The 24597-nt window shown below is 37.7% G+C and overlaps 3 protein-coding genes across 5 annotated transcripts in view; 2 read left to right on the top strand and 1 right to left on the bottom strand.

The window, feature by feature from the left end:
- Positions 1-24597, top strand: part of LOC106084340 (zinc finger protein 277) — a 212485-nt gene that overhangs the window by 87251 nt on the left and 100637 nt on the right. Inside the window, exon 1 of one of the 3 annotated variants that reach the window (XR_009398385.1) lies at positions 7640-8202. The exons of 1 other annotated variant lie outside the window; for it this stretch is intronic. The gene's annotated coding sequence lies outside the window, so the exon portion shown is untranslated. Of the gene's footprint in view, positions 1-7639; positions 8203-16566; positions 16953-24597 lie in introns of those variants that run through there. One more of the 3 variants, XR_009398386.1, reaches the window with a different exon arrangement.
- LOC106084342 (uncharacterized) overlaps positions 1-24597 on the top strand; it is a 207880-nt gene that overhangs the window by 82646 nt on the left and 100637 nt on the right. The window lies entirely within an intron of this gene.
- LOC106084339 (putative fatty acyl-CoA reductase CG8303) overlaps positions 1-24597 on the bottom strand; it is a 176231-nt gene that overhangs the window by 77801 nt on the left and 73833 nt on the right. The gene's annotated exons all lie outside the window — the stretch shown is intronic.

Here is a 24597-nt window from a genome sequence, read left to right as displayed (position 1 = left end):
ATTTGAAACAGTAAGTTGCACTAGGGTCCTCGACATTCGATCCGAATATGGTGTATATTGGACCATATTTTCATAAAGCTGGCGATTTAGGGTCATAAGCCTACAACAGGCGCATTTATTATCCGATTTCGCTGATATTTGGTACAGTGAGTTTTATTAGGCCCGTCGATATTCGAATCAAAAATGGTCAAGATCGGAACATATTTAGATATAGCTGCCATATAGACCGATCTGCCGATTTTGGGTCTTAGGCCTAGAACAGGTGCATTTATTACCCAAATTCGATGAAATTTGGAATAGTTAGATGTATCAAGACTTCCAACATCTGTCCCGAATATGGCCCAGATTGGGCTATATATAGATATAGCTGCCATAGTCAATCTTCAGCTTTTGCGTCTAAAGACCATAAAAAGCGCATTTATTCTTCGATTTTGCAGAAATTTGAAACAGTGATTTGCACTCGACGCCTCGACATCCCACTCGAATATGGAGTATATCGGACCATGTTTACATATAGCTGCCATATAGACCGATCAGTCGATTTTGGATCTTAGGCCTATAACAGGCGCATTTATTGCCCGACTACGCTGAAATTAGGAACAGAAAGTTGTATTTAGACTCCTCGAAAATTGTCCAGATTGGGCTATATGTGGATATAGGTGCCATAGAGACCTATCTTCAGCTTTAGAGTCTAAAGACCATAAAGGCGCATTTATTCTTCGATTTGGATGAAGTTTGAAACTGTGAGCTGATTTTAGACTACCGACATCCAACCCAAATATGGTCCAGATCGGATCCTATATATAGCTGTCATATCGATCGAACGATTGTTTATGTGATTAAACCGCAAATCCCCCCGATTTACGGTTTAATCACATAAACGGCGTTTTCATTGCCCGACTTTGCTGCAATTTAGAACTGTTACTTACATAGAGCTTCTCCGCACCTAAACCAAATATGATTAAGATAGGTCTATATTTGGATATCAATATGGATATAGTAGTGTTTTAATAAATTTGGTTTATAAATATATCCATGGTGGAGGATATCAAAAGTTCGTCACCGCCGAACTTAATTCGTTTTTACTTGTTTTTTTACGCGGCTTAGCACGGGAAAATGCTTTCCAACGTTTTTCCAACGGTACCAGCTAAAAACCCACCCTGTGTAACCCCTGAGGATAAATTCCACCTCGGAACCGATTCTTCCTGCGCAGTACTTGTTCGGCGTACCTCATCATCACCGCCTACCAGTTCTTCTTGTCTTCCAGCATACTCTGGTCTATTTTGCCAGGCGAAACGTCGCCAATCGCATTACTTCGAGTTGGACCCCATATCTGGTGATTATCCATTTTATCTTCTTTGTGACTGCGTCCGGAACTTCGAATTCACACTATATGCCTCTGCCTCCAGGTCCATCTTCTTCTTGCGCAGTACTTGTTCGGGGTATTTCATCACTGCCTCCCAGTTCTTCTTATCTCCCAGCATACTCTGGACTTTTTTTCCAGACGAAACGTTGCTAATCGTTGCTAATTACTTCGAAGTGGACCCCATATCTGGTGATTATCCATATCATCTTTGTTGTGTCTGCGTCTAGACCTCAGAATTCATACTCTACGCCGCTGTGTCCAGGCCAATATTCTTCCTGTGCAGTACTTGTTCGACGTATCGCATCACCGCCTCCAAGTTCTTCTTGTTTTCTAGCATCCTCTGGATTATTTTGCCAGGCGAAACGTCGCCAATCGCTGTTTCCAGTTCTCTGCATCTTTCGATCCAGCGCTCGCAGTGAAAGAATGTTTGTTTCACATCGTCTGCTACTTCAAGCTCCTCATACATGCTAGGAGAACATGTGCCCATTTTATGCAGGTATTTCCGGATGTAACCATGGGCTGTCAGCCTCTTTGTGACGTAATCATGCTTCCTATCTCTCCACATCCGTGCATCGGGTATAAATTATCGCTTCCACCTGACCTGATTTTCATTCCTCCACCTATATTGCCATCTATCAATAGTCTTCTATCGTATGGCCCGTTTATGATTCGTTTTATTCTCACCGTGTCTTCTCTGGGTTGGGGCCACCGTAGCGCAGAGATTAGCATGCCCGCCTATGACGCTTATCGCCTGGCCTCGAATCCTGGTGAAAACATCAGAAATATATTTTCAGCGTTGGTTATCCCTTCCTAATGCTAGCCAAATTTGTGGGATACATTGCTATGTAAAAACTTCTCCCTAAAGAGGTGTCGCTCTTAAGCACGACGTTCTGGCTCGTCTACAAAAAGGATGACACTTATCATTGAGCTTAAACTTGGACAGCACTCAGTGATATGTGAGAAATTTGTTTCTGTTCCTTAATGGATGATTGTTCATGGGGAAATTTTGCATTTGTATTGTCCTTTCTGGCTTTTGCACTTCGCGGTGTAGAGCTTGGCGCGTTTCATGGCCTGTAGGTATATCGGAACCATGCAGGCTATCACAGGGGCTGGGGGCTCCGCCACTATCCGGTAGGATGATACAATCCTAAGACCCGCCGCCCTCTGTAGTGAGAGCAGGGGTTTTGCTCGGCAAGCTGTATGCAATATCAAGCTCCATATTTCGTACCCATAGAGGAGAATGCTATTGGATGTCTCCATTAAGAGCCTGCGCTTGCTTGTAAAAAACCCTCTTAAGTTTGCTATCAGTCGACTGTCTTGCGCCGTTATTCTCGCGTCCTTTGTTGTGCTGTGCTTGTCGCATTTTTTGCCTAGGCCACCTTTGTATCCAGTCGGATCACCAGATATTTGACCGCTCTATTGGTCTTCATAAGGATGACGCATATCCACTTTCATTGGGATTTTTTTTCTCGTTAGGAGAATCAACTCCATCGTCTGCATCGCAAGTTGCAAGCCGTGGGTTTCCAGCCAGTCCTTTTGTTCTTAGTATCACCTGTCATAGTTTGCGCTCTGCACCTTCCTTGTCTCTTGCCATGATGGCTGCAGCATATCCTGCTAGAAAGGTTCCATCTTGTATTTCTGTTAGCAGTGTTCCATCATAACTGGCATTCCAAAGATCCGGTCCAAGTATGGAGCCTTACACCGCTCCTGATGTGACCTCATATTCCCTCGTTCTATTCTGAGAGTTATAGATAAATACCCTGTTATGTAAGTCACTTCTTATTATTCTCATCAGATACGGCGGGATATTAAAGTCCTCTTTTTGAGTGCTTGGAGGACGGCAGACTATCTGAGGCAATTGAACATCTCCGAGAGGTTCGATCGTGGACATTCCTGCCCGGAAGCCATGTTCATTGCAAGAAAACTATTGCTTTGATCAGTTTATTTCCACAAAATAACGCCTAATTTTTATAAATGCTTACTTTAGCAGCAAACTAGTAAGAAAAGGCAAAAGTCGGGCGGCGCCGATTGCATAATACCCTACACCTACCCTATAAGTACAAAGAGGGAGCTATATCTTATTCTGAACCAATTTTGATGGACCTCGGCGGATGTTTTCAGATGGGTTATGAAACAATCCGTATCAAATTTCGTGCCAATATGTTCAAACTGTACTAACTGGGCCTTAAAACGAAACTTTCCTATCATAACCAAAATGTCATCAGAAATTCAGATAATTTTAATGCCCTGAAACTCAAATTCCTGCGCCCCTGAAATCTTCAAACACATCATATGTGGTTTTCATCTGTTTGCTTGAGTGCACTTGGAAGACGCAAGCGCTTTACAACTATTCCAAGAGCCGAGAAAACTGACTGACCCCACAGCCAGGCATACGCAGCAAATGAGTGAGCACGGAAAAGTGAAATTATTTCATGTAGTGTAGTAGAATGGTGGTACCCAGCTAGCCATCATCACCATCGTCACCATTGGGGCCCATCATTAAAAACAATCAAGAGAAGATGATTTACCGGACCCGTAGCAGCAAAAATCAAAGTTGAGGCAGAGTACAGCATTACGCATAAAATAAATAATAAAATTAAAAATAAAAATAAGCCTATTACTTGTGTAAAAATGTGTCGCCGTTGTCTTTTTTTTTGTTTGGGTTTTTCAAATGGATCAGTTCCTTCCGTTCCAACGCAGTCAGTGAAAGATGAAAACCAAAAATTATGATAAATTATTTCAATCGTCAGGGGGACATGGTGTGTTGTACAAGAGTTTTTGTACATAATGCGTGTCGTGGCTGTCAATTATGAATGTGCTCCCCTATATGCATACTCGTATGTATGTATGTGGGGATATCATTCATATTTAGATGAAATTTTACAACGCAAGGTATTTTGATGATGCCCCCTGATGGCAATTATCATAATAATGATGATGATGATGTTGATCTCTGTGAATAGCACACTTTGTAATTTGTAATACTACTCGAAGCAGACATTGTGGCGGTATGGGGGAAACATATCATAGCAGTGTTAAATTGATAAAACGAAGATTACACTAGGCTACCAAATCGAAATCAAAATTTCGAAAAAAAACTTTTATGAAGAACAAATTCTTATGAATTATTCGTAGTCTACACTCAAAGGATGGGGGTATACTAATTTCGTCATTCCATTAAACACATCGAAAATTTTATCTGATTGATATATGCTTGATCGTCTTTACATTCTTAGTCGACTTAGCCGGTTCCGTCCGTCCATCTGTTTGTCAAAAGCACGCTTACTTTCGAAGGAGTAAAGCTAGGTGTTTGAAATTTTGCATGAATATTCTTATTAATGCAGGTCGGTTTGGTCCATATTTTAGTATAGCTGCCATATAAACCGATATCTGATCTTGATTTCTTGAGCCGCTAGAGGACGTATGAAGTGTTTTTGCATGAAGTGTTTTGATTTGACCATCAAAAACTCAGCCATGTATGGTCCAAATTAGTTCATAACTTGATATGCAAATTTTGCCCGTGAACATTCCATGAACACTAAGGAACTGGGGCAAACTTCTCATATATCAATGAGTGCAGGCCGATTCAAGTTTTAAGCTCAATGATAAGGGGCCTCCTTTTTATAGCCGAGAGAAGTTTTACATGGCATAGTACATCACAAATGTTGCCAGCATTAGGAGGGGAAAACCACTGCTGAAAATTTTTTCTGATGGTCTCGCCAGGATTCGAACCCAGGCGTTCAGCGTCATAGGCGGGCAAGTTAACCTCTGCGCTACGGTGGCCTTTATAACTTGATATAGCTTCCATATAAAACGATTTCGGATCTTGATCCTCGAGCCTCTAGAGGGCGCAATTATTCCCCGATTTGGCTGGAATTTTGCATGAAGTGTTTTGATTTGACCTCAACAATTATGCCAAGCATGGTACAAATCGGTTCATAACCTGATATAGCTCCCATATAAACCGATTTCGGATCTTGATTCTCGAGCCTCTAGAGGGCGCAATTATTCCCCGATTTGGCTGGAATTTTGCATGAAGTGTTTTGATTTGACCGTCAACAATTGTGCCAAGTATGGTCCAAATCGGTTCATAACCAGATATAGCTCCCATATAAACCGATTTCGGATCTTGACTTCTTGAGCCTCTAGAGGGCGTTATTATTATCAGATTTGGCTGGAATTTTGCATGAAGTGTTTTGATTGTGCAACAATCAACAATTGTGCCAAGCATGGTCCAAATCGGTTCATAACCTGATATAGCTTCCATATAAACCTCGGATCTTGACTGCTTGAGCCTCTAAGGGCGTTATTATTATCAGATATGGCTGAAATTTTGCATGAAGTGTTTTGATTTGACCGTCAACAATTGTGCTACCTCTAGAGGTTCATAACCAGATATAGCTCCTATATAAACCGATTTCGGATCTTGACTTCTTGAGCCTCTAGAGGGCGTAATTATTATCCGATTTGTCTGAAATTTTGAATGAAGTGTTTTGATTTGACCTCAACAATTGTGCCAAGCATGGTCCAAATCGGTTCATAACCTGATATAGCTCCCATATAAACCGATTTCGGTTCTTGACTTCTTGATTTTGCATGAAATGTTTTGACTTGACCATCAACAACTGTTCAGTATGGTCCACAACGGTTCATAACCTGGTATAGCTCCCATATAACCCGATTTCAGATCTTGACTTCTTGAGCCGCTAGAGGGCGCAATTATTATCCGATTTGGCTGAAATTTTGAATTAAGTGTTTTGATTTGACCACCAACAACTGTGCCAAGTATAGTCTAAATTGGTTCATAACCAGAAATAGCTTCCATATAACCCGATCTTTTGATTATACTTCTTGTGCCTCTAGAGGTAGCGATTCTTATCCGATTTGGCTGAAATTTTGCACAATGAATTCCACTTTAGTCTCAAACACCCAAATCAAGTATGGCCCCAATCGGTACATAACTTGGTATAACTGAAATAGCATAGCAATATGAGGAGATATCGACCAAAGAACCTGAAAAATACGATCCATGTGGTGGAGGGTATATCAATATCTGAGAAGTTTGCTTTAAATCAGTTCGGATTTAGATATAGCTCCCATATATATGATCCGATTATATATATATATATCCGTCCGATTTTGAGAAATATTGCAATAAAGTGCTCATTTGTTTACCGATTCTCCCATTATTTGGCAGGATCCAGGATTTTCTTATGCTCCCATATATATGTTCGTCCGATTTTAAGAAATATTGCAATAAAGTGCTCATTTGTTAACCGATTCTCCCATTATTTGGCAGGAGCAAGGATTTTCTTATGCCTTTCGACCTTACTAGTGAATTTCAAAGAAATCGGTTCAGATTTAGATATAGCTGCCCTCTATGTATATCGCCCGATTTTCACTTCTAGAGTCACTGCAAGCGCATTTATTGAGCAAAGTCCTCCCATTTCAGCCCCTTATTGTCCTTAACGTGTGGATTTTTTGCGGTAGGGCGTCATTCCTGACGCTTTTCAGATATTGATACCAAATTCATACTTTGCTGCCAAAGACTTTTCATTTGAGTCCTATATTGTCCTAGTCGGCATGCATGCTCTTTTGTGTGGTTTTCGGTACGGGCGTTCCCCCTGGCTGCTTGACCCAAAGATTTTTTTCTTAAAACACCATGCCAATTGAAAATGTCAAATACTGAAAGTATCTGTTGTCGTTTTTCATATAAGAATTATTATAATTACATTTGCCTTTGTCACTACGCAACAATATCCACAATTGTATGATAGTGTAATTAAAATTAATGCAAACGCATTTCCCATGAGAAGAGCAAAACTAAAAACGAGAGATCGTAAGTGAAAGAACATTACAGAGATTTATAAAACAAGAGAAACAGAAAGGTTGACGTTTTTCCTGAGAATCTTTAACAAAGTGAGTTAGAGAGGCAGAGCAAGCACAGGGAGTGATAGTGTAAGGTGGAGAACTATGTGCTGGCCACCCAAAAACAGGGGTGTGTTTTCGTGTCACTCTCTTTCTTTCTCTCTCTCTCTCTCTCACTCTCACAAATACTTGAAACTCAGGCGAATTCAGGAGCATTTTCTCAAAAACATCTAAGGGGGGGTGCTAATGATAAAGACTTTGACTGCTTACATCGTGTTGAAGGGCGAAGTGCGCATAATCCCAGAAACGGCCGTGTGTATTGGAAAGTGGCGAAAATCATATTTTGCCGCCACTGTCGCTGTCAACAGCCGCTAATGTTCGAGCCTGCCACCGCTAATACTGCCGTTGTCATCCAAAGGGGAGGATAAAATACCGAAAACTGCAGGGTACCAAGTGTTTGTTGTCACCCTTTAACTTTTAGTATTTGCGTGTATATTGGGAAGTGAATCGCGCGGTACCAACGCACGCACATGGTGTTGTAACAAATTCTAATAAATATCCCCCCCTCAAAAAAGCCACAATAATTAACAAAAAAAGAAAAAAAAGAAAAATTGAATAAGACACGCGAAGTGATTTTAGGGCCCTGCCAAGTGAAAACAAAAAAAAAAAAAAGAAAGCAAAAAAGATTTTGTAAAAATAAAATAAATTGCAAAAAAAAAAAGGGAAAGGAAAATTTGGTCCCACCTGAAAAAAAAGAAAATTGTGTCTGTGTTTTATTTGTAATTGTTAATATATAAAAAAAGAAGAAAAATAGAAAAATAATTTGTTCACTTTGAATACTTGAAAATTCTTCAAGAGAGATTACAAGATATTCCCAAAAACCTTCACATCTTTGCAGAATTGGATTAAATCATTCACCAATGAGGATATTTTAAGCAAACCAACCAAAGGAATACAATTTTCGCAAGGTATTGAATAATGTTCACAAAATTATGTTTCAATTGAAGGTGAAGCAGGCATAGGAAATGTCTTGAAAAAAAAAGAAAAATCATAACTTATTATCTCATACTAGGGCGAGAATGTGTGTCTGTTGTCTCTATTGGAAACTGTGGCTGCCGAAAATGTGGCAGCAGCGACAAATGCCAAAAAGTGCGTTTATTCTTTGCTTCCCTTTTTTTTGACATTTCCTTTTTTGATGTCACATTTCATACCGATGGCAATATTTGGCCACTTCCTGTAAGCCTATCCATACCTGGCTAAATTCCCACAAAACCGGAATAGCTAAACAACTGGTATTTGTTACTTTGGAAACTGCTAGCTTTTTGGTCTTATTTCTGGTGAAAACCTTACAATTATAATTACAAAGCAGTTTGGATATCAAATTTCGCCATCACTCTCTTTTCTCCCCACCGGGTTTTCCCTTTGTCATTTTCCATGCTATTTTGTGAGTTTATTTTTCCGTTTTTGTCGTGTCACAAAAGGAAAATATGCTTCTTCTTTTTCGTCTACAGCACCACCTTGGGCTCCATAGGGCACTATATGGCAGTTTTACTACCACCATCACTATAACCACCATCTCCTTTAGGAATCGTTTCATTCAAGTTTTTCTCCAGCAGCAGCGACAAGAACAACAACCATGAACACTGAAACATCTTCTCTTTACTGTTTCTTTGCCCATCATCCCCCCACCATCATCATCACCCTTGACAATTCGAGTTTAAAATTTGTTTGTTGGAGTTGCCATATTTTTGTTGGCCTTTGCATCTTCTCTTTTTTGCAAGGATTTTCGTTTGTTTGCTATGTGGGAGGAGACTTAAAACACGTTTATGAAAGAACAATACAATAAAGAGTAATACAAAAAGAAGTGAAAAACTCGCTTAAAAAAACAATGTTGCCAGAGTTTGTGATTTCTCTTTTCTTTAGTGAAGATGATGTTTTCCCATAGGAATTTTCACCACAGCATAACAGCTGCCAAATGTCGGGAAAGGACAAACAATAAGTAGAGGCTACAGTTAAGCTTGAGGCTGAGTATTTATTGCTTTGTTGTCTATTACACGGATAATATTTATTTGTAAAAACATAATGAAAAATTTTCCCTTATTAAATTCGATTTTTATGGCAGCTATTTTGGCAACGTGCTGTGCCAACCTAAGCTTCTATAGGGAATTTCTTAAGAGTTATAGATGTTTGCCAGAGTGACTACCTTGACAAATAAATGGTGTAACGAAATATAAACCAGTAATGAAAGGCAATAGTCGGGCGGTATACCCTACACCTACACTATAAGTATAAAGTGGGAGCTAGCTCTTATTCTGAACCAATTTTGGTGGACCTCGCGGGATGTTTTCAGATGGGTTATTAAACAATCCGTATCACATTTCGAGCAAATATGTTCAAACTGTAATAACTATGGTTGACAAATGACAACGTTATTGCTAATTAACCAAAATCTGACAAAAATATGTATGGGTGCTATATCTAATTCTGAACCTATTTCGACCAAACTTCTTAGTTGTTGTGGTAGTTGTCGAGGAATTCGTTATGCAAAATGTTAGCAATATTAGTCAATAAATGCGCTTGCTCTGGCTATAGAAGTGAACATCGGGCAATATACATATATGGCGGAATATAGTCTCCATTGTCCCAGTGGGGTTGGATTTCTTCGCCTATGCCAAGACAACATGTTCTCTGAACCTCTTATATGGTCCTTATGTTGCACTTTTTCATCATAGCAGTCCAGCAAACTACTGAGGTGTAAGTAAGTATTTGTCCCATCACGCTGCTGTAGAGCCAGTGGACTATCCTCGGATTCAGGCCCCATTTTGCGAGCCTTCTCAGTACGCTCCTGAATGTGACACTTCCAATTCAGTTTCCTGTTCCAGATCACATCTAAGTATTTGACCTTGTCCGATATCGAAATCGTTTTATTGAGGAAACGTGGTGAGCCCATCTTCGTCTTCCTCGCGAACAGGTATATTTCAGTCTTCTCTGGGTTAACATTGAAACCTCTGGGTCTAGCCCAGTTGTGTGCCATCTGCAAGACCCTGTCGTCTCTTCTGCAATATCTCGTTCGGATTCTTATCCCTTAGAAGTATTATAACATCGTCTGCGTAGCGAACGGGTTCAAATCCCTCCTCAGTCAGCATCCATAATGCAAATTGCAAATTTTACCTATGAACATTCCACAAGGAACAGGGGCAAACTTCTCACATATCAATAAGCGCAGTACAATTAAATTTTAAACTCAATGATAAGGGTCCTCCTTTTTATAGCCGAGTCCGAAAGTCGTGTCGCAATGCGATATCTTTTTGGAGAGAAGTTTTGCTTGGCATAGTACCTCACAAACTAGCATTAGGAGGGGAAAACCACCGCTGAAAATGTTTTCTAATGTTCTCGCCAGGATTCGAACCCAGGCGTTCAGCGTCATAGGCGGACATGCTAACTTCTACGCTACGATGGCCTCCAGCATCCGTAATAAGTCATTTATGGTAGTCACCCATAAGAATGGCGATAAAATGCCCACCTGTGGCGTGCCTTGTGCCACTTTTTCCCTTATATTTATGTAATGGGACCCACAATTTATCCAAATGTTCCTTGTATAATCAATGTGTCGATCCGCACATTGTTGAAATCCCCCTCTATGTCAATGCTTATCGCCAGTGTATACGTTTTAGCATCGAAGGATTCTTATAATTTATGCACAACCTCATGCAGGGTGGTCTCCACCGACCTTCCCTTGACATGGACATGCTGTTTTTATTTCAGCTTGGGTATAAATACCACCCTTGCCTCCTGCCAGGCTTTCGGAGTATATGCAAGGACCAGGCAAGCTGTGAAAATATTGATCAGGTCGGGCGCCAGATAGTCTGCATCCTACTGTAGTACCACCGAAAAAATTCCATCAGGTCCGGGTGACTTAAATGGTTTGAAGCTCCTCAAGAATCCCTTCGCCATGAAATCTGTAATATTAAGCCTTAAATCCTTCTTTTCGTGATTTTTTGAACATATTGAATTTGCCCCAACATATTGAATTTGGCACAAACATAGATCAAATTTTGCATATTGAGCATATTGCAGTAAGGTTGAGATAGAACATTTGTTTATCCACTATTGCTAAGTCTTTTCCATAATCATAATCTACTCTCATATAATTTGCATTAAATAAACATAAATTTTTCATGGGTTTTAATTCATAGGTTTTAATTCATTTTTTTTTTATTTATGTGATTTTATTCATTTCGCAACCTTTGCAAGTTCATGGTCAAGAACTCTAAATAAAAAACCATTGCTTAAAGTGCATATAATCTTTTCTGGGTTTGTTTCACTTTTGCATTTGGAATGCTATTTGTGTGTTTTAATTGCTTTTTTGTGTTTATTGCTCATAAAAAATTCCGTAATCATTTACGAGTACGACTACAAAATGTCATTGAAAAAGGATGTCCTTATATTTTGCAATACAAGTAGGTATTATTCAATTTCTTCTGTTTTTTCACTTCCAAAACGCATACATACGCATACATAGTCTTACACGCACGCATATATAGTCCAAAGACAAAATGCCGGTTTACATACACCCCCATTCATTAGGGGATTCTAATAATTGGGTGGTGACAGAATGTAGGAAAAAAAACACCAAAAACAACAACAACAACAAATGTCATTCACTTTATTCTCTGTTGAGATGGAAGTGTGCTCTCTTTAAGAGCAGTTGGCAAGGGTTGCCATATCAAACATAATTGCCTTACAATAACCTACCTTAAAATGGCTCAGAAAGGTTATTAAATGGATATAGGTATCATCGATGTGGATTGACACATTTTGTTTGGTAATTTCTATCATCTTTTAGGAAAGATAATGTTATACCATACGATGGGGGTTATAATCGATCCTTATTTTTCCAGTTTGGAATTTTATACTCCCATCATAGAATTGAGGAGTATTAAGGTCGTCATTCCGTTGGTAACACTTTGAAATATTGTCGAGTTAGCGAAGTCTGTCCGTTCATATGGTTGTTGAAAGCATCATAGGTTTCAACGGGTGAGATCAGGTAACTTTTTTTCCAATTTAAAAGTCGAAATTAGTTGGCAAGGTTTTCCGTATGTTTAACTTTTCTCCTTCGAAAGGTCGTGTACCTTTAGCGTGTAGAAAGGAAGACAGATAGACGGACAGACAGATAGAAAGACAGTCACTTCAGGCATGGCATATCTCCACGGGGCCTAAATTGTGCTACACCGGACAAGGACGCGGGACATGTGGTATTCGCATGTCACAGATTGCCATAGGTCACAACATGTTGGCTTCATTCATATCGTTCAACCGCCATGCTAGGAGAATTGGAACGCGATAGACGCATATATAACGATAGTTAACAAAAGACTGAAAGAAAAAGAGATAGCCCGAAAGACGTTACAAACAACACAGAGCTACCAACGTGGAGATAGTATCTGAGAAGGTGGATTAAGGCTATCATTGAGCCGGCCCCTCGCAAAATAGTACCACCTGGCAGTTCCGCTGGATCAGGAGTAGGAAATGAGGATGTGTTTTAGAACGTAGAAATCGTGCATGTCTTTCAGTACGGACTGAGTACATCTTACTTAGACTTCACACCTCCAGCGATGGAAAAAAAAAGACTGATAGACTGACATGACACACAGACAGATAGTCAGACGGACGGACGTCAGAAGAAGCCTTAGATCAATATATTTACGTGTTGAAAATGGAATGACGAAGTTAGTAAACCATCCATCGTATGGTGAAATAATATTTTATCCGATTTCGGTAAAATGTGTGCATGCGGTGGGCGACTAAAGTCTACATAAGACTTCAAATTGTGGTAAATATCTACTACTGTACTACTGACGGTGGAGCATAACTGGCATGACTTTATCTGCCTTTCGACTTACCGACATTGCCACCCAGGTAGAAGCTGCAACAGCTGGTGAGGAAGGCAAAACGGACAGGAAATGGTGTACTAAAAGAGTGCGATGCGAACTCTCCCCACATTTCATGCGATAGTACGAACATTAATAAGCGGGGTCAAGCCCTGGCAGAATTCGTCAATACTAACGACCTAATAACACTTAACATTGGTAACACAGCTACCTTTGTTAATAGGATAAGCGAGGAGGTTCTATTGGGTTGCCCAAAAAGTAATTGCGGATTTTTCATATAGTCGGCGTTAACAAATTTTTTCACAGCTTGTGACTCTGTAATTGCATTCTTTCTTCTGTCAGTTATCAGCTGTTACTTTTAGCTTGCTTTAGAAAAAAAGTGTAAAAAAAGTATATTTGATTAAAGTTCATTCTAAGTTTTATTAAAAATGCATTTACTTTCTTTTAAAATATCCGCAATTACTTTTTGGGCAACCCAATAGATGTGACAATATGTTCCGAAAATCTTATCGATGAGGTTCAAGATTGGAGTGCCTCCAAAGAGCACTCATTCTCTGACCATTGCTACATTAGGTTTAGAATAGTACGGCCAGCGCCGAATTCTATAAACTTCCGTAATAAGTTGAAAACCAACTGGACAAAATTCGAAAGACTACTCAGATGAATACCTGTACAAAATAATTTAGATTGCCGAAGAATAGAAGACATTGACGACAATGTTAACAGGACTACGACTGCACTAGTGGGGTCTTACGAAGATAGTTGTCCTCTTCGTCTGGAAGATATGGGTCAAGCCTAGAGGACAGAGTTGGCCTGGGAGTTTGCATTGAGAATCCAAGGATTGAGATCTGTTTTCGACTGTCTGATCATAATACGGTCCTCATGGCGGAAATCTGAGCGATCACGGAATCGTAATGTGCTTTGGGGTTAACGTCGATGGGAACATCTTGAAGGACAGTAAACTGGCCATCAGGGCAATAACAATCAGGACGGTAAGACAGTTGGAGTGTTAGAATGAGATTTACGTTATCTCTGAGGATGGCACGAACCGCATCGTTTAGGTGCCGGGCCATAGCAGTGTAAAGAAAGAACAGACGATTTGCCAGTGAAAGCCGGAGGACTACCGACAATAAAATTGGTTATCTCGAAGCCTTTGGGGTCGACGCAGTCTGAGTGAGTCGTGGGCGCCGAACTGTGAAACAGCGAAAAGGTCGGTAGGAAGACGAAAATCCTATGGGAAGATCTGAATCGTGAGACGACGAGGCTATTACTGAAAGCAAATAAAAATGAGGCCAGTATAGCTTTCGGTATCATATAGGGAACATATGACAATGAGCTCACTTATGCAAAATAGATGCGGCAAGTGATAGCACAGTGGGAGAAAATCGAAAAAAACTAGTAGAAAATATGTCATTTAAAAACGCATAGAGATTACTCTTTTAAATTTAAAATGATTAAAGCTGAGGTGCTATCGAGATCATTCGCAGTCTTCATATGTGGTCCGATTTTCAAAATTTTTTTGCTGGATAGTGCTCAAAAATCCCCACAAAAAGTCAATACAATATCTCCACTGGTTTCGGAGATATATGAGTTTTAATTTTTATTTGTTGAAATTTTGGCCGAGATAGGCTTCGTATGTTGCAATTTACTAAGGCATTTGTGGTTCGATTTTAATTTTTGGTGGTGGGTATAGTAATACCTCGAAATATTGATTGCGACCCCATAAAGTATATATATTCTGGATCGTCTCGACATTCTGATTCGATCTAGTCATGTCCGTCCATCTGTCGAAATCACTAAATCGGTCGAATGCTTAAATCTAGCCGCTTGAAATTTTGCACAGATACTTAATATCGATGTAGGTCGTTGGGGATTGCAAATGGGCTATATCGGTTCAGATTTAGATATAGCTCCCATATAAAGCGATCTCCCCATTTGACTTCTTGAGCACCTGGAAGCCGCAAAATTCATCCGATTTGGCTGAAATTTTGCACGTGGTGTTCCGACAGGACTTTCAACGTCTGTATTAAGTACGGTTTAAATCGTTATATAACCTAACATAGCTGCCATATAAACCGATCTCCCGATTTGACTTCTTGAGCCCCTGGAAGCCGCAAAATTCATCCGATTTGGCTGAAATTTTGCACATAATGTACTCTGATGACTTTCAACATATGTGTCAAGTGCGGTTCTAATCGGTCGATAACCTGATATAGCTCCCATATAAATCGATATAACGGTTTTACTTCTTGAGCCCTTACTAGCCGCAATTTTTGTCCGATTTGGCTGAAATTTTGCATGCGGTGTTCCGTGACGACTTCCAACAAATGTGTCAAGTACGTTTCAAATCAGTCCATAACGTAATAAAGCTCCTATATAAACCGGTCTGTCGATTATCCTTGTTCGGTTCCTAGAAGCTTTAATTTTGCAGTTGTGACGGAAGTTTTTATGTTTGACGGAAGAAAATTATGTTCTTCAACAAAATTTAGTTTGTATAAATTTTTAGCAGAATCCATGGTAGTGGGTTCCTAAGATTCGGCCCGGCTGAACTTAGTATGCTTTTACTTGTTATGCATCATTTTGATTTCTAACAAAATTTACAACGTCCTTGTCGCAAAAAAATGTCCACATGTAAAAAAATGTGAAAAAGTGTATTATGATATGGAAACTATATTTGTCCAAAATGGGTATTTTGGGGATTTTTGTAAAAAAATAGGGCTGAATTTATTTTTACTTTTTTAAAGACATCTTAATCTGCAGAATTCAAGAAGAATTTTTGAGATGTCCTTATTCGTTTTTTTCTTAGAATTTTTTCGATTTCTTAGAATGGGTTCGATCCCCAACGTCAGAAAATTTTTCAGTATCTGTTATCTCCTTACCTAAATTTGTGAGGCATACTGCCATGTCAAAAACATCTCTACCAAGTGGTGTCGCAATGCATCACTCCGTTCGGACTCGGCTTTAGAAGGGAGGTCCCTTGTTATTGAGCTTAAACTAGAATCGGACAGATCTCATTGATATGCGGAAAGTTTGCCCCTATTCCTTAATGGAATGTTCAAGTGAAATTGAGTAGTTATTATTTATCGATTATAAGTATAAAGTGCCAGAAGGCTTAAAGTGCATCGCCTCTTGTTCCCCACTATATGTGAATATAGTTTTCTCCCATTGCATGTGAATATCGTTGTTTTAGTTGATACTTTATAATTATGTATAGTGTGGAGTTCAATATATATGGCAACCCTGTTCAGCAGTTGCTACCATTTCTCTTTCTCTCTTTTGTACGCTCTCCCTTTCAGGCTCTATCGCGAATAGTCCAAAGCACACAACTCTTAAGTGAGTGTAAAGAATCCTTCGTCCGATGACAGTTTCGGCAGCAAAAATTTCCTACAAATTTGGCAATAAAACAGAAACCGAAAGCAAAAGCAGACATTTAACATTGATTTTCAGTGTCGGTCGAGAGAGAGATAAAACGTCAAAACGTGCTAAGAAAACGTTCTAAACGAAAAGAAACTCCTATTGGCAATAAAATATTTCTAAACAAAATATTCACAAAAATTGGAGTATAAAGAAAATTTAAATTTTAAAAAGTTAAAAAAAATTAAAACCACGTTATTTTTTGTATATTTTCCAATTGGCTCCAAGATTGAAGTGGTGCCCTCATAGAAAGAAGTATGACAAGTGAAAAAAGTGTGAATGTGATTGCATAAAAAAGTGCTCTAAAGATGACAGAATTGCAAAATGTTGCGTATTCCTAAGATCTGTATGATGTGCCAGAGCTGCTGTTTAATGGGTTTTGAGGACATCGCCCCCCCACAATTGAGACAAGGGTAAATGGGAAATCAGTGTCAGTGAAGTTGTTAATTTTATAAATATTTAATGAAAATCGTGGCATAAGAAATGAAGCAGGATGTGCGAAGTACGTATGAGAAAAAAAAATTATGATTCGCCACAAGGAGGAAGCACAAATGAAATACTTGAGAAACAGGCCAGCACAGGCGCAGAATGTGCTTTAACCCACAAATGTGTATTGCAAAATGGCAATATGGTCACAATACAATACATATATATATATGGGAAATATGTCTGTCATAAACTAGAATGTGTGTTAAAGGTTTTAAATAAGATTATGTTGAAAAAAAATGTGATTGAAAGTATCATAACCATAATTTAAAGGATTTTTTACTCTTTCATAAAGGAATTCTTTCAACAGTCAGCTGAAATGAAAATTTTTGTTAACACTTTGTTGCTATAATTCATGGGACTATATTTTTCGAAATTTTCCAAGGTTCAACTTGCTTATGGAAACAACAACAAAGATGAAATAAAGACACTACCATATGCTACCCTTAAAAAAGCAATGACAACATTTGAAAATTGCGCCAATTTAAAACGAAATTTAGGAAGAACCCTTACTGTATATGTGGAGAACTCATACTGTACGATACCTAATTGTCAATGTCTCATTGGAAATCAGCTGATTGTTGAAAGTCAAAACTTTTTTAATTTGAAGCACCCTGTGCAACTTCAATTCGCTTATACTTGAACATAAGAGAAAAACAAAGTGCGTGAATTTCACTACATATAGAAAGGGGAAATACATTTTGCAATATACAGAAGTAGTCAAAAGTATTACTTTTTCAATAATTTTCAAAAATCGTTTTATTTTTGGGTGATTTACGTATTAATTGATTTAAAAAGACAAAAATAATAATTTTTTGAAAAATTATAATAGTATGGATGACACAAAGTATTTTATAGATTTTGAATATCTACCCTACGGGAAATGGGACAGGTCCAAACTTGTCACGGGATAGGTCCTCTGGTGATAGGGACCGGTCCTAGTTCTCGTCCCCCTACATGGAAAAAACCTATCACTTTTCTAAGGGGTTGTCGCTCCAGGAGGATAGGTCCTGGGACAATTCGAAAATGATGAGTATATTTTGCATGTATTCTTAAGGAAGATAACATTTGTTAGCAAATATATTTAACGGATAAGCAATCTTTAACAATAATTAAGTGACTTTTAAAAAAATAATTAAAATTCATAACTTTTGACAATGGAAACTTTCCATTTCATGTAGGATATGTTCTGTGACAGCCAACTATTAATTCTCCAGTATAGGATCGGTATATTTGGGGCAATTGACTGCACATTTCCCGTAGGGTTTCAATCACCTAATTAATTGATGCAATAAATTTTTTTTATTGAAATTGCTTCCATCAGGAAAATTATAATATCAATCACCGTTTTTGAAGGAGTAATTGAAAGAACTTTCAGTTGAAAAAGTTGCATATTCAATTAAAAAATTTATTTACATTTTTGAAACTTTCAATTAATATATATTAATTGATCCAATCAAAAACAAAAGTAATTGAAATTTTTCAAAATTTTCATTTAATTTTTTGATTGATCCATTAAATTGATTGTAATTTTTTGAAACTGTTTTTGAAATCCGGTTCTTGGAAGAAGGTGTCATTGGGTGCAAATGCAAATTTGGCCCTTGAACATTCCACTAAGGAACATATCAATGTGTGCAGTCCGATTCAAGTTTAAGCTCAATGATAAGAGGCCTCCTTTTTATAGTCGAGTCCGAACGGCGTGCCACAGTGTGACACCTCTTTGGAGAGAAGTTTTACATGGCGTAGTACCTCACATATGTTGCCAGCATTAGGAGGGGAAAACCACCGCTGAAAATTTTTTTTCTGATGGTCTCGCTAGGATTCGGGTGTCATTGGATTGCTAACAATTTACCGAAATGTGGGACGTATGGGACTTTGAAATCTCCTTCAAGTTATATCGTAGGGAGGGTAGCCGAGCCCCGGTAGCCGAGTAGGTAGCGTGCTTGTATTACCAGTGCAGGGGTCGTGGGTTCGATTCCCGCCAGAAGCCTTAGTCTGTCGCTACTGTGGTATCACAAGGACTGTCACTCTTACCTAACCTATATCGTAGGGAACGATGTGTACCATGGTTCTTAAGTAAAATCCATTAAAGTCCACTGTCCAGACATTAAAAAAGAAGGGGTACATGGTCTAAGACCAATATGTAATTGAAACATTTTTCGATTCAATTAAAAAAATGATTGATTGATTTAATTGTTTACTTGAAAGCTAAAAAATATCAACCATGATTGTTACGAAAATTCTTTGAAATTTAATTAAAAAAATTATTGAATCCATTAATTTTTTAATTAAAAATTGCTAAAATTTCAATCACGACTGTAATTGAAAAACAAAAAATCATTTTAATTAAAACAAGTAAAAAGGCGTTAAGTTCGGCCGGGCCGAACTTTGGATACCCACAACCTCGGGTATATATGTAAACCACCTTTCGTAATAATCCGGTAAAAAATGTATAATTTATGCCCACAAAGCAGCTATATCGAAATATAGATCGATTTGGACCAAATTCTACACGTACATTAAGTGGTCTTATAAGTACAAGTCATTGTTAATTTTGTAGAACAAAATATTGCCTTTTTGGTAGCCATATCCAAATATAGACTAATCTGAACCATATACGACTCGGATGTCGAAAAGACTTACGTGAGTCACTGCCTGTCCCAAATTAGGTCGAAATCGGACAATAAATGCGACTCTTATGGGAATAAGACCTTAAATCGGGAGATCGGTCTATATGGCAGCTACATCCAAATCCAAATTGAAAAAAAAAATATTGATAGGCCTTACACAACGCACTGTCCCAAATTTCGGCGAAATCGAACAATAAATGCGTCTTTAATGGGCCCAAGACCTTAAATCGAGAGGTTCGTCTATATGTCAGCTATATCCGAATCTGAACCGGTCTGGGCCAAATTGAAGTGTTATAAGGTCGTTAGTATTCAAGAACTCTGCCAGGGATTGCCTCCGCTTATAAGTGTTGGTACTATCCCAGGAAATGTGGTGAGAGTTCGCATCGCACCCTATTAGTACCTCGTTTCCCGTCTGTTTTGCTTTCCTCTCCAGCCGTTTCATCTCCGACGTGGGTGGCGGTGTCGAAAAGTCGTAGATAAAATGATGTCAGGTATGTTCTATCGTCTCCCTGTCGCACCAGTGTTGCATCCGACGTTGACAACTCTGGGGAAAATATAATTAAAATTTTTATGACAAATAACGCAGGTCCTCGGCCGAGTACCAGTGTTAGCATAGAATAATTGGTATTTGATATGGTTCAGTCCAGAAACTAGTCCGGGTGGTCCATGGCTCCTGAATTAAGGCAATATGAATCTTGCCCTTGCTGATTTTCTCCATCAGAACGTGTGTAGCAGGTGCGCTCCGGCGGAGGTTTATCTGGATTACCTCAATCATTGGTCCTCCAGTAAATGGGCATCTTAGGAGTAGGTGATGATCTCATCGTCTGCTCCCTGTTCTTTAGACTGCATTCAATTTCCTGTCGCTGATGTCATCGTATTAGGTTGGGATTATTTGCCTATCCTAGTCTTCCGACTCTTTATAAAGCCGGTAATGGTTCCATCGCCGGGGCCCTGTTCGTTAGGTTGTATTGAGTTTTCATTCCCTACACTGGCTGATGTTTCAGTACTAGCATCTTTGCCTATCTTAGTCTTCCAAGTCTTAAGTAAATGGGTTTCTTGGGAGTAGGTGATGGTACCATTATCAGCTCCCTATACTTTGGGTTCCATTGAGACTCCTGTCGCTGCGCTGCCTAATGTTTCAATATTAGGATCTTCATCTATCCTAGCCTTCCGAATCTTGAAGTTGGTGATGGGTCCGTCGTCAGGTCCCTGTTTGTTTGGCTGTGTTGGGTCTCTCGCCACTGCACTGCTTGATATTTTAGTATTAGGATCTTTGCTTATCCTAGTCTTTCCAATATTATAAGAGGCAGTGATTGTCTCGTCGTCCGCCCACTGTTCACTGGGCGGTATTGAGTCACCTGCCACTGAACGGCATGATGTCTTAATATGAGGATTTCTGTCTATCCCTATCCCAATCTTGAAAAAGACAGCCTTGCTCCCGTAGTGCGCCATGCATTTAGTCTTAGCCAAACATGTCACGGAGACTTGATCAATGCCAACCACAAGGAAAGTTCCTTCCTCTTTCTCCTCCCTGTGGAAGACCTCCCACTTCTTTGCGACCAAAACTTACACTGCCGGTAAATACTCCTACGTCGTGCCTCAAATCGCTTTGGCGGTCTGCTTGTGAGCTTAGCAAAGCCATCGCTCACTTTTACCGTAGTCCGGCTGCCCTCATCTCTCGATTCGGTTGCGATTACTGTTTCTCTGACATCGGCGCTGTCTGAATCCTAGTCCGACTAGGATTCAGGGGGGGACCACCTTTACTGGGGACGAACGACTCGAATTTAGGTTTCAGCATCATAGGCGGTCATGCCAACCTCTGCGCTACTGTGACCTCCAATTAAACATAGTAACGAAAAAGTTGATTAGATCCAAATTTTTACTGGCTGCGATGCAGCTTCTAGCTTTCTGCTGAGGAAGAAATGCGTTTTAGATTACGTGACCTGGTGCACATTAACCTAAACTGTTTGCGGGCAATTCGTGCTTATTTTATTCTTGTAGTATATGTTGCGGACAGCGAGTTGATTTAATACTAGTCGTCTCATGGAAATCTTTTTTGTTACTGTGTAAGCTGATGCTATGCTAAGAAAATTTTAATCAAAAAAGCATTATTGCGAAATTCTAGATAATCTCTGAATGTATTGTAACTCCTTTCTAGAGCTTTATAAGTGTATCGCCAATATCCTTCTACTTTATTGAAAAATGTTTTCCCTCTAAATTCATATTCTCTATGAGCCATGCAGTCATACACAGCTTATATCTGTATCTGTAGTAGTTGCTATGTCAGTTTCTCTAGCAGTTTTTCTAGCAAAGTGATGCTGTGGAATGGGAATTTCAGTTAAAGAGTGCTTCCTCAAACTATCTTATGCCCCCAGTTTAGCCATATTTGTAAACTAGTGTCATTGCTATAAATACCTGTGAGTGCTATTTTGGAGTGTATTAGAGGCGTGTTGTTTGTGTGTGTATATGTGTGTTTGTGTGTGCCTGAAGTAACTTTACGACCATATGACACTTGCCACTAGCTTTGATTCCGTGACCACCTTTTCTACATACGAGTACATTGCCATTGTTGTGAGGGTTTGGTAGGCCAAGAGGGCTGTTCTCTGTATGCTAAAAATGAGGACGCCGCCAATGCGACGCTAAGGACTCCATCATCACATTTCTCATTTGTTCTGCCTGCCGTACACCGGCACTCATCAAGCCTAAAAACGTCAATTATTTTGTCAATGGCAGCACATACATAGCATGAGAAATAACAATTTTCGAAAAATTTGTTTAAAAAGTCAAGCCAACAATAAAAAAAACAAAACTAAACTAAACACAAAAACCGTATAAGGGAGGATATGAAATTGTTATCCGTAAAATCCTTAACTTCTCCACTTTTGCTTAGATTGTAATTAAACAACGTTAATGGCAATAACAACAACAATTCCATTGATGAAATAAATGCAAAATACCTAAGGAGGGATTAGCCATCGACTTTGCCTACAAAACAATTTTCGCAGATATTTAAATGTGGGATGATTTTTAAGAGTGACCTAACTTTGAATGAACATAAATTGTAAGAAATTTGTTTTTAATTTTTGATAAAATTTTTTTGTAAAAAAAAAAAAATTTTTATAAAATTTTCGAAAGAAATAAAAGTTCTTATAATTTTCTATAGAAGCAAAATTTTTGACAAAATTTTCTAAAAAAAAAAATTTTTAGAAAATTTTCTTTAATAATTTAAATTTGATAAAATTGAAAATATTTTTGAAGCAAGTTTTCTCTTACAAAAAAATTTTGACAACATTTCTAAAGAACAAAAAAAAAAATGGTTCAGAGAGAAAATAAAAAAAAAATGTATAGAAAAAAAATTAAATTTTCATAGAATATAAAATTAAAAAATTTTATTAAAAGAAAATTTTAGAAAATGTTCATTGAAAAAAATGTTAACAAATGTTCATAGAACAATATTTTTAAAGAAAAAAATTTTAAAATTTTTTAGAAAAAAAATTAAAAAAATTTTTTAGAAAAAAAAAATTTTAAAAGTTCTTTAAGAAAAAAATTTAAAAAAAAATTGTTATAGGAAAAAATTTTTAAAAATTATTATAGGAAAAAATTTTCAAAAAATTGTACAGAAAAAGATTTAAAAATTTTTTTATATAAAGGGTGATTTTTTTAAGGGCTATAGGAAAGTTTTTCAAGAAACAAAAACACATAAAATTCAGAAAAATGTATGAAATCTTTATTTGAATCGATAGTACGATCCATATAATTTAATGTTTGAAGATTATTTCATGCAAACGTTGACCGTGATTGCGCCTAAAATAAAAATTTTTTAGAAAAAAAATTTTAAAAATTTTTTGGAAAATAAAATTTTTTAGAAAATTTTTTTTTTAAATTTTTTCAGAAAAAAATTTTTATAGGAAAAAATTTTCAAAAAATGTACAGAAAAAGATTTAAAAAATTTTTTATATAAAGGGTGATTTTCTAAGAGCTATAAGAAAGTTTTTCAAAAAACAAATAAAATTCAGAAAAATGTATGAAATCTTTATTTAAATCGATAGTATGATCCATACAATTTAATGTTTGAAGATTATTTCATGCAAATGTTGTCCGCGACTGCGCCTCAAATGGTCCATCTGCTAAGTCCATTTTTGGCATACTATTTCCAACATTTCGGGCTGTATCTCACGAAAAAGTGCTTCAGTGTTTTCTTCCAATTTGTCAATTGAAGCGAGCTTGTCTGCATAGACATGTAAATTAAAAATTTAGAATGTTTAAAAAAAAAAAAATGTATAGAAAAAAAATTTTTTAAAAATTTGTAAATATAAAAAATTTAAAAAAATTTTTATAAAAAAAATCTAAAAAAAATTTTATAAAAAAAAATTCTTAAAAAATTTTTATAAAAAAAATTTTCAAAAATTTTTATAAAAAAAATCTTTATTCTTTATAAAATTTTTACCACTAAAACCTTAAAAAAATTTAAAAAATTTTTATAAGAAAAAAAATTTTTGTTTGTTTCTCTTTCGAGACGAGCTCAATGATCGGACATGTAAATGGAAAAGGAATTTCATTTGCATCTCCGATCATTGAGCTCGTCTCGAAAGAGAAACAAACCAAAATTGTAAAATTTAATAATCTCGCCCTAACAGCAAAAAACTTGAAAAATTAAAAAAAAATTAAATATTTTTTTTAATTGAATTCGACAAAATTGTGTTTGTTTGTTGCTATTGCCATTGTTGGATAAGCTGTATTTGAATAAGGGAAGTAAGATTTTACTTGTTTTCTATTACGCTTGTGAAACAAGTCGTCTTAAAAAGTCCTGTTCAAATTCAGAAGTGTTTTTTGCAACCTGCTCTTGTTGGATTGGTATGTAAAGCACCATGAGCCATTTGCAAAATGTCTGCTTATGAAGATTCTGGCGAATCAGAAATGGCGGTAAGAAGTCCGGTCAAAT

Source organism: Stomoxys calcitrans, chromosome 5 (genome assembly GCF_963082655.1).
Source record: "Stomoxys calcitrans chromosome 5, idStoCalc2.1, whole genome shotgun sequence".
Lineage (NCBI taxonomy): Eukaryota > Metazoa > Arthropoda > Insecta > Diptera > Muscidae > Stomoxys > Stomoxys calcitrans.
This window is presented reverse-complemented; position numbering and strand designations above follow the sequence as displayed.